The sequence below is a fragment of the Prinia subflava genome, chromosome 3 (assembly GCF_021018805.1).
Source record: "Prinia subflava isolate CZ2003 ecotype Zambia chromosome 3, Cam_Psub_1.2, whole genome shotgun sequence".
Taxonomy (NCBI): domain Eukaryota; kingdom Metazoa; phylum Chordata; class Aves; order Passeriformes; family Cisticolidae; genus Prinia; species Prinia subflava.
Window position 1 is genome coordinate 99,777,199 of NC_086249.1, and position 14,377 is coordinate 99,791,575.

Below are 14,377 nucleotides of genomic sequence, written 5' to 3' on the forward strand. Positions count from 1 at the left end.
ACCACCAAGAGGACTTTATTCTAAACGTAAACAAATACACCCAAAACGAATCATCCAGAGCATCTTGCAAAACAACAAAGGACACTGTACAGTTTGAAAACACTGACTTGTATTTGCAGGTAGCCCCTGGGCAGATTTTTTGTTCCAGCTTCTTTGAACAGCTATGGTATTAAAGGAAGAGAATCTGGGCAATTGTCATCTCATTAGAAGACATTCAGGACATGCATCTGTCATTTAGTATGAATTAAAACCTTGGAGATTAAATTGTCTGCTATCCCCAGGCACACACTGAGGAACATCTCAGCAGCATTTTCTCTCTGCTGATGCATGGTGGAGTAGGGTTTTTTTTGTTTAGATAGTCAAGAAAAAAGTAGTCTTAATCATGGAAATTTTGTGAAATTGCCATATTTTGAGTATGTGTTGTAATATAGGTTGCCTCTTCTCCATCTTTGGCTTTGTGTCATTATTGAGTTGGAGTTTTTTAAACTATGACCCTAAATCTTACTGTCCTTACTCCTTAAATACTATAATCACCCTTAATGTGGAGAAGGAGGCTCAGCAAATGGGCCTAGAGCTTTAAGATTTCTCTTCAAGGGTGTTACCAGTAGTTTCTTGGCAAAGGAGCTCGTGGCTTTCCTTCTGATGATGGTGCCCAAGTGACTCTGTAGTTTAAGCAAATGGCTCAGCAAATGTATTTCTAGGCAGTCATCCTCTACACCATTCCCCGAGCAACGATGTCACAGAAACATAGCAAGTGTCCCCTGGTCAAAGGGTCTGATATATCCTCCTTCATCTTCCAGAGCCTGCAGTTTTTAGTAAATGTCCAGTGCTATTGATTCAGTGCCTGCTCTTTCCCCCTCTCCCCATTGTTAGGTCCTCACAAGGAATACCAAAGGGCTGTGGTCGAGGCTTTTTGGATAAGTAAAGTTGTGTACATCAGAGAGCCCAGCTCTGCCTGCTCCTGGTTAAGCAGGGAAAGTGATTCCATGGCTTCTGTTAATAAGGAGAAGGGCCAAGGTGGTGCTTAGACTCTAACCTAACATTCGACCTGAGCAGCAAAACATCTCACCTGGCTCACGTGTGGCCTTGGTCTCCATTGTGTCCCAGAGGCAGAAAATACTCCATGTCTGAGCAATTCCTTGGGGCCATCTGTGCTGAACCTGAGGACATTCCTCACTCTTTCAGGGGCCAGCCAGGCACCAGCCTGTTTGCCAGCTGGGCCTGCACTCATCTCCCCGCTGTCTGTGGCAGATGGCCGGATCCACAGCCCGCGTGGTGGCTGCCAGCACCTTCCCCGTGAACAGGAGATCAGATGGACTCTCACACACTGCCCTTCCTGGCTCCCAGTCACTCGGGATGCCTCAAGGTCAGGGATGGCTGGATAGGAACCATGGAGACACCTGTCTTTTGATCTGGTTGCTGTGGTCTCTCTTTTTGCAGTGTCCCTGCCGCAGGGGCTCTCCCAGAGAGCAGGAAGGGAGATGGGCTGTGCCTTTTGGCAGAGAATCGGGGAAAGGAACATGAGAAGGCATTGGAGGGTTTTGTGATGAAGTCCATCTCCCCTTCCTCCTGGTGCCTTGCACATGCTGAGCTTGTCACTGCATTTTACCAAGATGTGCCCTTTTGCTTGGCTGACAATTCCTTCTTTATTTAATAAACTTTAACATTAAAAGCCACTTAGCTGCAGATGTAAGAGGTTCATCAGGGCAGAGTCACGTCTGCTGTCTTTACAAGGGTGCATCCTGCCATGTGATCCCCAGCCCTCTGTGAGAGGGTCTGCAAGGGGCAGACAGGCTGCAATCTCATTTTGCAGGTGGCTTGTAGCCACTTGTGGTTTTCCACCATTGTTTCTGGATAACATCAAAGAGGGTGTTAATACATAACTTATCCAAGGTTTTTGAAGGTCTGTTTGGCCTTCAGCAGCAAAAGGGCTCCTGGTGCCTGTCCTAAGTTGTGTAGCATGGCAGATGAGTAACATCTCCCTTAGTGCCCTTCTCATACTTTCAGAGGAGGAAGATTATTCTCTCCACTGAATACTTTAATACCTTTTATTTTTATTTCTGAGAAAGTTTGGAGGTTACATTTTCCTTAACAACTTGCTGAAGTCTGAGGCCTTCACTCTGTGCTTAATAAATCTCGTGGATCTTAAAAATACCTCCCCTGAGTAAAGCCAAAATAAAAATTGAGTAGAGTCTTTGGGATTTACTTCCTTTTTTTCTCATTTTCCTATGATTGTCTGTGCCATTTTGCCTTTGACATATTTTTCCATCTGCTGGGTGTCATAGGAACTTCTGCATTCTTCCTATAATGAGTCCATGTGAAGAAGATCAAGGAGTTCAAGCAAAGTTCAAAGAAGCCTTGTGCTGTTGTCGTGGTTTTAAGCCCAGCTGAAAATTAAGCACTCTGTATTGCTATCAAGACTTCTTGTCGCTGTGAGGCTCAGGGCTAATGTCTTGAGCCCAGACAAGCCTAGGGTGGCTACAGAGATGTGGTGACCCAGCTTCTCCACACCCTCAAGATCAGCCTGCAAGCTTGAACTGCAGCAGGCACTGGGAGCGTCTCCTTCACTGGTCATCCTCCCCATGGGACTGGCTGGAGCTGTGCAAGCTGGCGGGATCAGCTCCTGTAGAGGGTACTGAAAAGGAAACAGGAAAGTTGTTCTTTTAGCTGTCCCTTATCCTGATGCAGTCTGCCAGCTGCAGGGTTGCCAGTGGTGTGGTAGGTGTTCCTCTGCGGGGAGCCGAGGTGCTGGGTGCCAGCATGGCCAGGCTCTGGCTGCTGATGAGCACCGTCAGATAATGATGACTTACCTCCTCCTGGACTGGAGAAGAGCAGGCCTGTGAAAAGCTCCACAGCTTGTAAGTAACAGCTCCTTTCAGCTTCAATGACACGTCACATCCATCCTTGAGCTCTTCCAAAAATTCCCTCCTGGGACTCTGCTTTCCCCATAACTCGGAGTGACACGCATTGGCAAGGGGGAGAGAGGGTCTCGCTCAGCTCAGGCCTGACGGGTGTAAATGAAAAGGCTGGGTGGCGGGGGTGGGGTAAGGAGAGGCCTGTGGCAGAGTAAATAAATTGCACCCTGCCTGTGTTACGCCAGCAGGGCTCCAGAACGGTTCCAATGGGCTTTTGTAAATGGGAATTTGCCTCCTCCATCGCTCAGGGCAGTGCTGTCAAACAGTGTTGCCAGGCTTGTGCCTCATCCAGAGGCCTCAAACATTTCCCAAGCCACCCCACTTCAATTCACTTTCACAAAATGATGTCCCTCTTTTGAGGAGGAGGCAAAAATAACCCCAGAGAAGTGAGCCTGGAAGCCCACTGAGAGACTGTGGGAGAAGGGGAGGGGAGGCAGCAGGTGGGTGGGAAGGGATGGGAGGCTGAGCAAGACGAGGGCTTTCACAACACAGGAATTCAGGCTTTTCCCCCCTTGCCTCCCCCTCACACCCTCGGTTTAATTTAGCATGTGTCCTCCTATGGCATCGTAATTACTAAGATTACCAAATGAATCTTTGCTTCTGTACACACCGGGCATTCAGCGGAGCTCTAATAGTTGTCATTAAGTTTTCAGGGAGGTGGGAGAAGACAGATTGAATGCACGCACTCCAGCGCTGCGCAGAGCCCATTGATGGCTGCTGAGTAATGATTTTTTTCTAATTGGTGGAGAGCAGCGGCCCTAATGGATGGAACCTCTCTGTGCATTTGCACTGTCTCCTCAATCAATAACCCTCGCTGCGCCTGGCACGGAGGAGTTCCTGAAAGCCCCTTTGTAATAATGGATTGCTGGAGGTTACACAAACCGCTGTCTCCCGCTGAGTCAGCCCTCTCTCAGGCACCTCTCGCTTCCCCAGGCCCCAGCTTTACGGGACCCCGGGGGGGCCCTGGCCCCGGGTCCCTGCCCCGTCCCCGGCCACCGGCGCCCCGCTCATCCCCGGCTGGCCGGGAGGGTTCTGCTCCCTGCAGAGCCTGAGCTGGCTCGGAGGAGCGGGAACAGCTGGGAAGCTTTTTATTGGCTTTGGCTTGGGAAGTTTGGCTTTTATAGGAGGCTTTGTGAGGGTTTATTTCCCTCCTCACTTCTCTCATCTCCTTACAGAAAAATCCACAGATCAGATGTTGAGTATCGAGGATGAAATCACGCAGAGGTCAGGCCATGCCAGGCAGGGCTCCTGACCTGGCCAGAGCAGGAGCTCAGCTCAGGGAGAGCAAGCTGTGACCACCCAGCACACACATCCTAGCCCCCAGCATCCCCCCACTTCCTGCTCTCTTTTGAGGAACCACATGCAAATGAGAGCCACAAGAAAGCTCTCAAAATTCAACCTTGCCCGTGCATTTCCAGGAGGCAGGCAGGTCTCGGGGGTAGAGATGAGAAATGGGATGTTACAAGGAATCTTAAAAGGGATGCCTCAGCACTGAGATCAACAGCTCAGCCTTCCTCTTCCCAACACAAGAGAGCCTTTTACTGGAGAAAAAGAGGGGATTTCCATGGTTTGATGAGATTTACAGATGGCTGAGGCTTGGTTTCTTTACTGGTTTTCTTGGTTACTCTGCTTCAGCTCTGTGTCCTCACAGCCCACTGCAGAGCATTTCTGAGTGGCAGCCTGTTGTCACTGTAAACTCCATGTCCCCCAGAAAAGGCCCCCATTGCTGGGACCTTTTGGAAGTGAACCTGCCCTAGATGTGTGATCCAGACCCCCATAACTCAGGGCCTGCACTGTGTCTTCTCTTGTTTGCTTTCTAGCAAGGTTTTTACATCTCATTGGGTACCTGGGCTTTACCCAGCTGCACAGCCCAGCCCATCATCCACCCCAGCCTCTGGAAGGGACATTACTGTGGGTGGGAGAGCTTGGGATTGCCCAGATGGCACGGCTGGCTGCTATCAGTCCCACTTGAACACAGACAGTCTGGATCTCCTCCAGCATTGAGGTAGTTGGCATTTTCTGTTGTCTTCTCCAATGTTTGGGGTATTCATAACTTGTAATGATCTCCAACCCTTCTCCCTGAGATCAAAAGTGAATTTAAAGTCTGCCCCCAACTTGTTTTAGTTAAAAGCTGAAAACACAAAAGGATAGGGTAGGAGAGCTGATTTTGCTGGTCGGGAGGATCTGACCTCAAAAGTTCATATTGAGCCCCAGGGTGAATCCCTAGAAAGTGGCTCTCTGGGTTCTGGGTGGCAAAGGGCATCTCAGGATGTGAACAGCGTGATCTGCTGATCCCTCCAGGGCTCAGGGCATAGCAGTGAGGAGGTCCCAAAGGACCTGCATCCCCCCAGCAGCCTGGGAACATGAGTGGGGCAGGAGGGTGATCTGAGACTCTGCAGCGAAACCTTGTGCCCTTGCTTGGCAAATGACCCCTGGAAAACAAACCCCAGGATGGGCTTCAGCAAAGGCTGTTTCTATGTTGCCAGGTACACCTTAGTTGCAGCAGAAGAAGTGGCAAGTAAGGGGTTGTAGAAGAAGAAATATATTTTCTCGCTTGATGCCCTGGTGAGGGAAAGACTGTGGAATTGTTTTAGGAGGTGGAAGTCCAATTCATCCTCATTGTCACTCCTGACTCTCCACCTGAGTGCAGTGAGTGAGCTTCTTCCCTTTCACAGAGGCAGTCAGTCGTACATAAGATACTTCCTCACTGAGCAAGGAGTGTCAGAAGGAGAAGGAGGCAGGTGGCTTTGATTCTGTTCTTCAGCAGTGTCTGTCACCAGGATGTTCAGAGGTCCAGGCAGGAGGATGGTAAATTCTTCCAGGATCTGTGTCCACCCCAATGTACCAAGGCCACAGCTCTCCCACACTTTATAAGATCATCCCTCAGATCCTCCTGATTGCTGAGCTCAGCCCTGAGATGATTGCCACAGAAGGAACCAGCCTTGTTCAGGGGCTGTGGCTGCCCTTTGCCAGTGCCCGTGTGCCCAAGGGGACAGAGTGTGCCCTGGGAGGACAAAGGGGTGAATCCCCAGCCTGGGGAGGGAGGCACAGGCTGCAGGGTAGCAGACAGAGAGGGGACAAGAAGAAAGAAGGGGCCAGGGAAGTCCTTTTGTAGAGCACCTGGGACAGAGGGTCTTGGAAGGGAAACCAGAATGATGGTGAGGCAGAGGTGCAAGAGACATCCCAGACAGAGACCCATAGCAGAACATAGAATGTTTCCTCCCTGCTGCTGCCTTGGGAATGAAGGAACTCCCCAGCCATCAACAGGGCAGGATTGGTTCAACAGTGACTGGAGATGAGGTAGACCAAGGCAGGTTTACAGAAAATCTGGGTGCAAAGTTTTGAGGAAAGAACAAGGAGTTATGTTTTTCTGTCTTTTATAAAGATGTTTTAGAATCATTTTGTAAGGATTATTATCACTTAAGCATAGCGGCAGACAGGTTCAGCAGTGTAGTTTGAGCTGGAAAAGGAAGCTGTGCCCGGGGCAGGGGAACTGGAGTCCCCAGCAGAATCCTGCCCCTGCAGCATGGAGGGAAATGTAGCAAGAACCCGGGACTGCTGCTAAACAGGGCTCCCTAAAGGGAAATCAGGAAAATCTCCTTAGCTGGCAGAGAGAAGAACCCAAAACAATGGCAAAGGATCAACATTCAGGAGCAGGATTTGGCCCAGCTGTCAGTCCTGGCTTGCCAATGCAGATGGTGGCAAAGGAAAAGGATTTGTCTCATCCGCTTTCTATCACAGCTGTGTTAACTCAGCAGTGTTGCAGGAGTTAAAATAAATACAGTTTTCAGAGCAGGACTATGTTTCACCTGTGGTGCAGCCACAGAGTGGATTAGGGCAGCCACTGCCCCATGTCCTGTCAGAGCCACAGAGTTCCTGGCAGTGGGACTATGAGGTGTCACAGCACAACTGTGGCACATCAGAAGACAGGATCACGGGGCCACCGTGGAGCCTGAAGGCATCCAGCTGCTCATTTCTGCTGCTGCGTCTTCACAATCCACTTACTAGAGGGTGTCTCAAATGAAACTGGAAATATTTCCATAAACTCCACTCTCGGTGTAGTTTTGGAAGCAGAGAAAATCTCTGGACTCATCCAGGAGCTCTGGTGAGGGGGATTGCAATGGTTCAGGTGGAAGTGTTTCCTGTTTTCCTGCCCACCTGCCTGTCTGTGAGGCTAGCCAGCACACAAAGCAGTGCCAGATGCCTCTTTTGCTCATGGACATGAACTTTTCTTTGTTTATTTGCAATCCTGCTTAATCTAGAGGAAGTCATCTTCATTTGGGAACTATAGCTTGCTCTTCATTTATAAAAATCACAACTTCCTCACCTGCACTTGCGATTTCTCACCTGCCCTGACAGCCCTCAGGGACTCTAGACCTGTCCTCTGCAGCTTCTTTTCCTGATTTTTCTCTGTGCTTTAGGAAAAAAATTGTCAGGCAAATCAGACAAACCAGGATCTTTCCAAACCGTCCCTATGAACAAATCCATATTGCCATAATTTCCACAAAAGAGCTTACAATGAGTGACGTGAGAATACCCATTCCTGTTATGAAAAAAAAAAAAAAAAGAAAAGAAAAAAGAAAAAGCCATGCAACAAAAAAATCCAGGAGCTGTCTGAAGGAAAATTGTCACAAAGAAAAGGAGCGAGGGCTCAGTTTCTCTGACAATCAGAGTGATACAGCTTGCATGAGAATTTATTTCAGTATGCTTCTTCAGCACACACCAGACTCCCAGGAGGGTGTTTCAGATCTCATTTCCTAACTTTCCTGATTGGAACTGAGGCTTGCATTTACTTGGCTTTTTCATTTTATGCTATTATTTGGAGTCCTGCTTGATTTCTTACAACCTCCCTGCCTGTTGTGCCTCACCCTCTTCACCAGACCCCTCACCACTGCCCAGAGAGATAAAATACAGAGGACATGCCAGTGGCCACAGCTTCAGCAAACTTCAGTAATCCCTGCTCCTCTCCCAGCAGGACACAGTCCCTTCCCAGAGATGTGACCCAGCCCATGGCTATTTACAGCACTCAAGAGTTCAACTTGTTTTTCCCAAAGCATGTTCTCATTATAGCTCAGGGGAAAAGCAAAAACATCTCTTCCATACTTTCCAGCTCTGGAAAAAAACAGAAGTGGCCCCTCTGATGGTCTCCAGAGCCTCTTAGAACATGGAGTTATAGAGTCATAAGAGGAGCCAAAGGATAAGGATCCTGGTTGAGTTTTGGAGGCACTCTCACACACAGCAGCTTTTCACTCTGCACAGAATCACTGGCCAAAGGACTGCAGCATCCAAGGCCCACAGCTGCCCTGAGGGTCTGGGTCCTGGCTTTCTCCTGCTTTCTCCCCATGTTACTTTAACTTGACACAGGAAAATTTCTTCTTCCAAGTGCTGTTTCAGTTCAACATTGCTTCTTTCAGGCTTTTTTCAGATGATGTAGGAATACCACTGGTTTGGAGCAAGAGAACCCTGTGTTTGATTACACATCTTGGAGCAGAAGACCAAAGTGGTATTTAATAAACCATCACCTTTGCCAAAAGCAGCATAATCAAATCCTGTGGAATGGGCAATTGCTGCCACAGAGATAGCTTGAGCTGGTGTGCTGGCAGAGTGACAGCTGCTTGTCTCTTGGCTACTGCTGAGCCAGGTTCAAGAGCCTGAACAGCTTTGAGCTCTGGCAGCCAGTCTCAGAGGCACTGCATGCTCAAGCATCCCAAGGGCAGCAAACCCCCCTTGCATCACTGCCTGCCACCCAGTCTGTGAAGTGGTTTTGCATCAGCTCCAAGAGCAAGAGGCAAAAGAGTGAGTGAGAAAGAGAGATGTTCACTCAAACTGGCAGCTGCCTTTTGTTTCACGATGGCAGCTGCCAGCAAGAGACAGGCAGGGCAAGGGAAAAACACACAAGAGCAACACGCTGGATGCAAAGCATATTACACGCTAGATTTAAAATAAAATAGCATGCATGAGGGGTAAATATTCAGCATAATGCATGACGACTCAGGCCCGTCATTCTCCTTCCATTTCCTAGGAGCTGTGGGACTGGATCTCCCAGGGCAGCGCTGGCCATCCTGGAAGAAAAGACAGGGCCAACACTCAAGTTGTATAAGCAAAGGAAGCAAGTGCCTAAACATTGACTTTTTTCATCCACTTGAGACAGGTGAAAGGAGAAATATCACTTCAGCGGAGAAGGGTGGTCTGTGGATGATCCTGTACAGTGGGCTTGTTGTTTCTCTCACTTCTGACAGCTCGCTTGCTTCCTCTCCTTGCGGGACTTTATTTCAGTCTGTTTGATGTTTTTGGCAGGGTGATGGCTTTGGAGCCTGATCCCCTCCTCCTCTGTGGAGGCAGTGCTGGCAGCAGTGCTGCACATCTTTCTCCTCCTCCATCTCCACCTTCCAGCACCACCTCCTGCAACGAGGGAAGCCTGGATCCACTGTCCACACCAGGATCCACTGTCCACACCCAGATCCACTGTCCACACCTGGATCCACTGTCCACACCCCAATCCACTGTCCACACCCAGATCCACTGTCCACACCTGGATCCACTGTCCACACCAGGATCCTCTGTCCACACCAGGATTCACTGTCCACACCAGGATCCACTGTCCACACCCAGATCCACTGTCCACACCAGGATCCACTCTCAAACAGCTGCTGGGACCTGGGCAATGCTGATCAAGGTCTGTAGCTACATCCTTCAGGGTTGAAGGATCATCCCTGGTCCTTTGCCTCCTCACCCACCTCAGTGTTGTTCTTCAGACAGCCATGCCAGCAAGGGTGGGCACACAGTTCCCACTCCTTTCCTGAGTGCAGAGTTTGACAGCACAGGGAATCTGTCTCTTGGCCCCCTGAATCAGCAGCAGAAACACTTTTGGCCATGTGGCACTCACTTCACTGGTTTGGATTTATTTTAATGGTTCTGACAGGCCAACTTTGTACCAGCAGCTTCTTCTGCCAGCTCAGATATAGTTTACCCATCCTGCTTTAACTTGATGCCATGTTCAATATCTCCTCTCCACACCAAGCTCACTGGATGCCACATCAGGTATCGCCTGTGCTCCCTGGGCCGGCACAGAGCATAAAGCTGGCGTGTGCTCCCTGCCGTGCACTCTGGCTGGCTCAGCAGAAATGTGAGCACACATTCCTGTGTGCCTGCACCTGATCCGGGGCTGCTCTCCCTGCCAGTGCCCTGGCGGTGATGGATCTGGCATTCAGTGCCTGGGGCAGCTGCCAGGGGCACCGGGCACACCCTGCGAGCCCAGCCCGAGCACCTGGTGGCTGTGAAGGTGAGGCTGGGACACCGACAGCCATGCCTGAGCTTGTAAACGTGCTAGAGTGTGAAGGGAAGGGGAAAGGAGAGAGGAGGGGGAGCAGGAAGAGGAGGGGAAAAGTTGTGGCTTTAATACCTCAGGTTAAAAGGACACTGAGGTGAGATGAGGTTTACCTGAGTCTGAATTCAAGTTGCTATCTCCCTTTAAAAATAAATAGATTAAATAAATAAATAAATAAATAAATAAATAAATAAATAAATAAAACATGTTACTATGGGTTTTTTCTGAGGAAGCTTATTCAAGTTAGTCAAGTCACGCTAAAAAAAAAAAAAAAAAAAAGAAAAAAAGACACCTTTTCTTTATTTATGTGTTCTGATCTGGAAGTGTAAACAGACCTGAAACAGGTCTGGGCTCCTTTTTATGCAAGGAGATGTTTCAGAAGAATCCAAGGAACCGGGACTTTTTTTGCACGCAAGAGAAAGAAATGTATTGTCTGAGAGCAAAGTGACTCGGAATGTGGCCACGGAGATAAAATGGGGTGTTCAGCTCCTGCATGCAAGAGCAGCATTTCTCAAAGACACCTTTTTCCTGTTTGATATCCTTTATGTTTATTTTAAGTGAAGCTCTTTCCTATCTGCTTTTTTTTTTTTATTTTTTTTTTTTTAGGTTTTAATCTCTGTATAAAACACAGTCTGTGACCCCGACGGAGGGAAAGCGGCAGAGTCCTGCCTCCTCTCTGAATGTGTTTAGGAACAGGAACTGATCAAAGCCAGCGCCGTGCGAGCGCCACTGAGTTCCTCCTCTTGCCACGCGTTCCCGGTTTTGACAGACCGCATCGTTTGGTGTGTTGATGTATCAGGGTTTCATGCGCTATGAATATTCACGACGTGTATTAAATTAACCAGGTGAGAAACTACAGGTTTGTTTTGCATGTTAACTCTGTGTTAACGCTGCCCCTAAGTGGTTAAGTTGGTTTATTGCAAGTTAATTAGCACTCATTTCGGGCAGATATTTACTTATTTATTTATTTATTTGCGGAAGACGGTCATGGCTTTTTCTCTTCATGCTTCATGCCTAGACCTTGCCTCGCTATCTAGTCTGTGTTTTCATCCTACTCTGCGGATTTCAAAAAACTGCAACATTCTCCGTCAACTCGGCTTGGAAGACACACGTAGAGGAAAACACAAATGCCTACTACACACTTATGACTCAATCCAAGCAAGGCTGTGATCCTGTTAGCAGGCTCCTCTCCCTCTGCTAGTTTTAATTAGCCTTTCAAGGGATGCTTGGTAGCACAAGCTGGTGAAGTCGTGATGGACTGCCTTTTGCACCTTTCCTCAATTAATGTGCCACTTCACGAACATTTCATCACCCAGGCAAGCCTTTACTCAACCTCGGTATATTCTCAAGCCTTGATAGTCGCCCTCGTGTTCCCATCCTCTGCAATGTGCCAGGATCACACCTTCTCCTCTGGGGGCAGCTGGCTGCTGTTGGAGAGGTGTGTGGGTGTGGGCACACTGAGCAGAGCAGATCAAGCTTGCAGTGAGGCCTTGAGCTTCCCTTCTTCATATTTGTTCCCCTCCACCTGCTCCATGGGGAGAAGCAGGAGAGGAAGGAGGGCAGCTGCTTGCAGCTTGTTGGCTCTGAAGGACGTCACCAAAGCTGAACAACTGATGTGCTGGGCTCTGAGGGGCTTTCTAAAATCTTCCTGCTTGCTTTAGTTTCTTCCAGGCCATGGCTGGGGAGCTTGGCTCTGCTTCCCAGTTTGGTTTTCTTACCAAACTGCCTCCCAGAGAAGCAGGGTGACCATGGTGACACCTTCAAAGCAGATTTTCATTTCTGAAGTTGTTCAGCTCCTATTTGGGATGGTGTGGAGGAAAAGCGCCTCATCCTCCTCAGGGGCTGGGGTCCAAAGGCAGGGTTAAGGCAGCAGCATGCAGAGTGCTTTGCACACTGGGCTTGCACCTCCAGAGACCTGGAGGTAATTCACAGTGCAGTCTCTAGCTGAGGAAAGCAAACCTGGTCAGTCTTGCAGCAGCAGCTGCCTGCATGTCTGCACTGCACCAGGCAGCAGAGCAATCCATCCCTGCTCAGCCTGGGTTGGCAGCACAGCGAGAGGAAAGTGAGGAAGAGCTGGGGCAGTGCAGCTCAGGATACCTGGATATATTGGCAGAATCTCCCTCTTGATTATCAGCCAATTCTTCCATAAGCTCTAAAATAAGACCGTAAAAAAACCAAACTGAAGAGCACTGAATCTTCAGGAAGGTCCCCAGTCTTTGGCAGAGAGCACAGGCTGCTTTTCCGTCATGCCAGCACTGCCCTTCACCTTGAAGGAGCGACATCAGTCTCCTTTCCCCCTCGCTCCGGAGAGCGCAGCCCGGAGCCCGGGGAGGCGTCTGGGGCTGCCTGGAGCTGGGAGCAGCCGAACGCCGCCTCCCCGCAGCACACCCCGGTGTGCTCGGAGGGAGAAGCCCGGCCCCGCCGAGAAGCAGGGCTGGGAGCGTCGTGGGGCGAGCAGGGATCCGTCCGTCTGTCCGTCCGTCCTTCCTTCCCCGCTCCCGCTCCCGCCGCGGAGCGCTGCCCGCACCCGGCCCTGCGCAGCGCGGGCGCGCCGAGTTAAGGAGTCCGCACACCGCGACACGGAGGGAGCCGGGGCGGTGCGAGAGGAGCTGCGCTCTTCTGAAAAGGTCTTTGGGAGTGCAGTGACAGTGGCACCTTGCTAGGATCCCTCTCCTTCTCAAAAACCTGCCGCCGCATCTCCTTGGTGCTGTGTTTTCGGTCGGAGCTGAAAAGCCTGCATGAAAACTCAGGGACTACCTTAAATACCCCTAACTAAGCCTTCTGAAAACTCCTATTAAATACGGACACCGCAGTCAAGGCGGCGGGCTGGAGGTCTGCCCAGTGGCCAAATAAATCAAAATATTCCAGATACGCTGTTTGCAAGCGCCCATTAAAGCCTGAGAATTGGCTAATTCCAAAGGCAGCATGGATCTGAAAGACAGAGCAAACGTGACGCGTCCTGCAAAGCAGCCCGGGTTTATTTCTTGCCTTTTTCACCGCTTTAATGCCGTCCCCTTCCCAGGGGCTGTAGAAAAGGGGCCCAGAGAGGCTCAGGGCAGCTGGGTTGTAAGGGCTGGGGCTGTGCAGCCACAGTCCCTCACAGCCCCAGCCCCACAAGCATCACCAGCCAACTTCTGCGGGCACCTCCCTGCCCGGGACCTGCTCAAAGCCTGGTGCCAGCGTTCAGGACAGGGTGAAAACACAGCCCTTTATCTGCATCTGCTGCCTTGATGAGGTCTTCTGTGCTCTTTATCTGTTTTCTCAAATAAATTAATAAATAAAAGACAGGGAGGCTGGAAATAAGGGCAGAGAAAATGAACAGATTTTGATCTAGTAAGCAATTTAAATCTGGGCTGGCAAGCTGCGTTCGTTCATTCATTAATTCTGCCGTGTGCTCAGAAAACCCCAGCAGGACTCTCTTCCAGCGCAAGAACTTCCGACTGTGAAATAAACCCCGTGTAACCAGATTAGCTATGAGGTATGTATCAGCCAGGTCCTAGGCATTAATTCAAGAGTACTTGCTTTGCACTGTACATTGCCAGAGCCTGATTTCTGGATCAGGTGTTGCTCACTGGAGGGCATAAACTCTCTGAAGTTTCCTGTCTTCCGCCTCCCTCTGTATTGCCATTCCTTGCTCAATAAATAAAAAATATTATTATATGTGCTATCAGTGAGTCTTGATTCAGCTGTTAATAGCAACATTATCAATACCTTGTCTTTCAGTGTCACATAACTCAACAGTGGCTGAATGGTTTTGTTCTGGCATTACAAAAATTAATCACTTTGGGTTTAGCCCAAGCAGGGAAAATCTCACCTTAAAACTTCAGAGTCAGAATATATTTAGAGTGCAGAAACTGATGGGCATGATAGAAATCTCTGCACAAGCTTAGTGCAGTCTTCCACCTCACAGGTCTGTGCCGTACTGAATCACGAGGTGATTACTGTCTGTATGAGTGACTTCAATTACAGTATTATCATCTTATTTATCATTTGATAAATGAAGTGGCACGGGGGCCTGTTCACGTCAGGTGCTCTGCAAACACTCAGATGTGCTCAGACAAGATCCTGAGGATGTCCATAAAGTGAATGGGGCATGAGTGGGAATCTTCAGACAAGGACCCTCTTCCACGAGCTG

The 14,377-nt window shown here is 49.4% G+C and overlaps 1 long non-coding RNA gene across 1 annotated transcript; it reads right to left on the minus strand.

Annotated features, from left to right (window-relative positions):
- Positions 1-10,820: 10,820 nt before the first annotated feature.
- LOC134548686 (uncharacterized) lies at positions 10,821-12,922 on the minus strand. Its single transcript, XR_010079864.1, has 2 exons — positions 12,340-12,922; positions 10,821-12,186 (listed from the first exon to the last, which is right to left on the minus strand). It is a non-coding gene; the product is annotated as an uncharacterized LOC134548686 (long non-coding RNA).
- Positions 12,923-14,377: the final 1,455 nt, after the last annotated feature.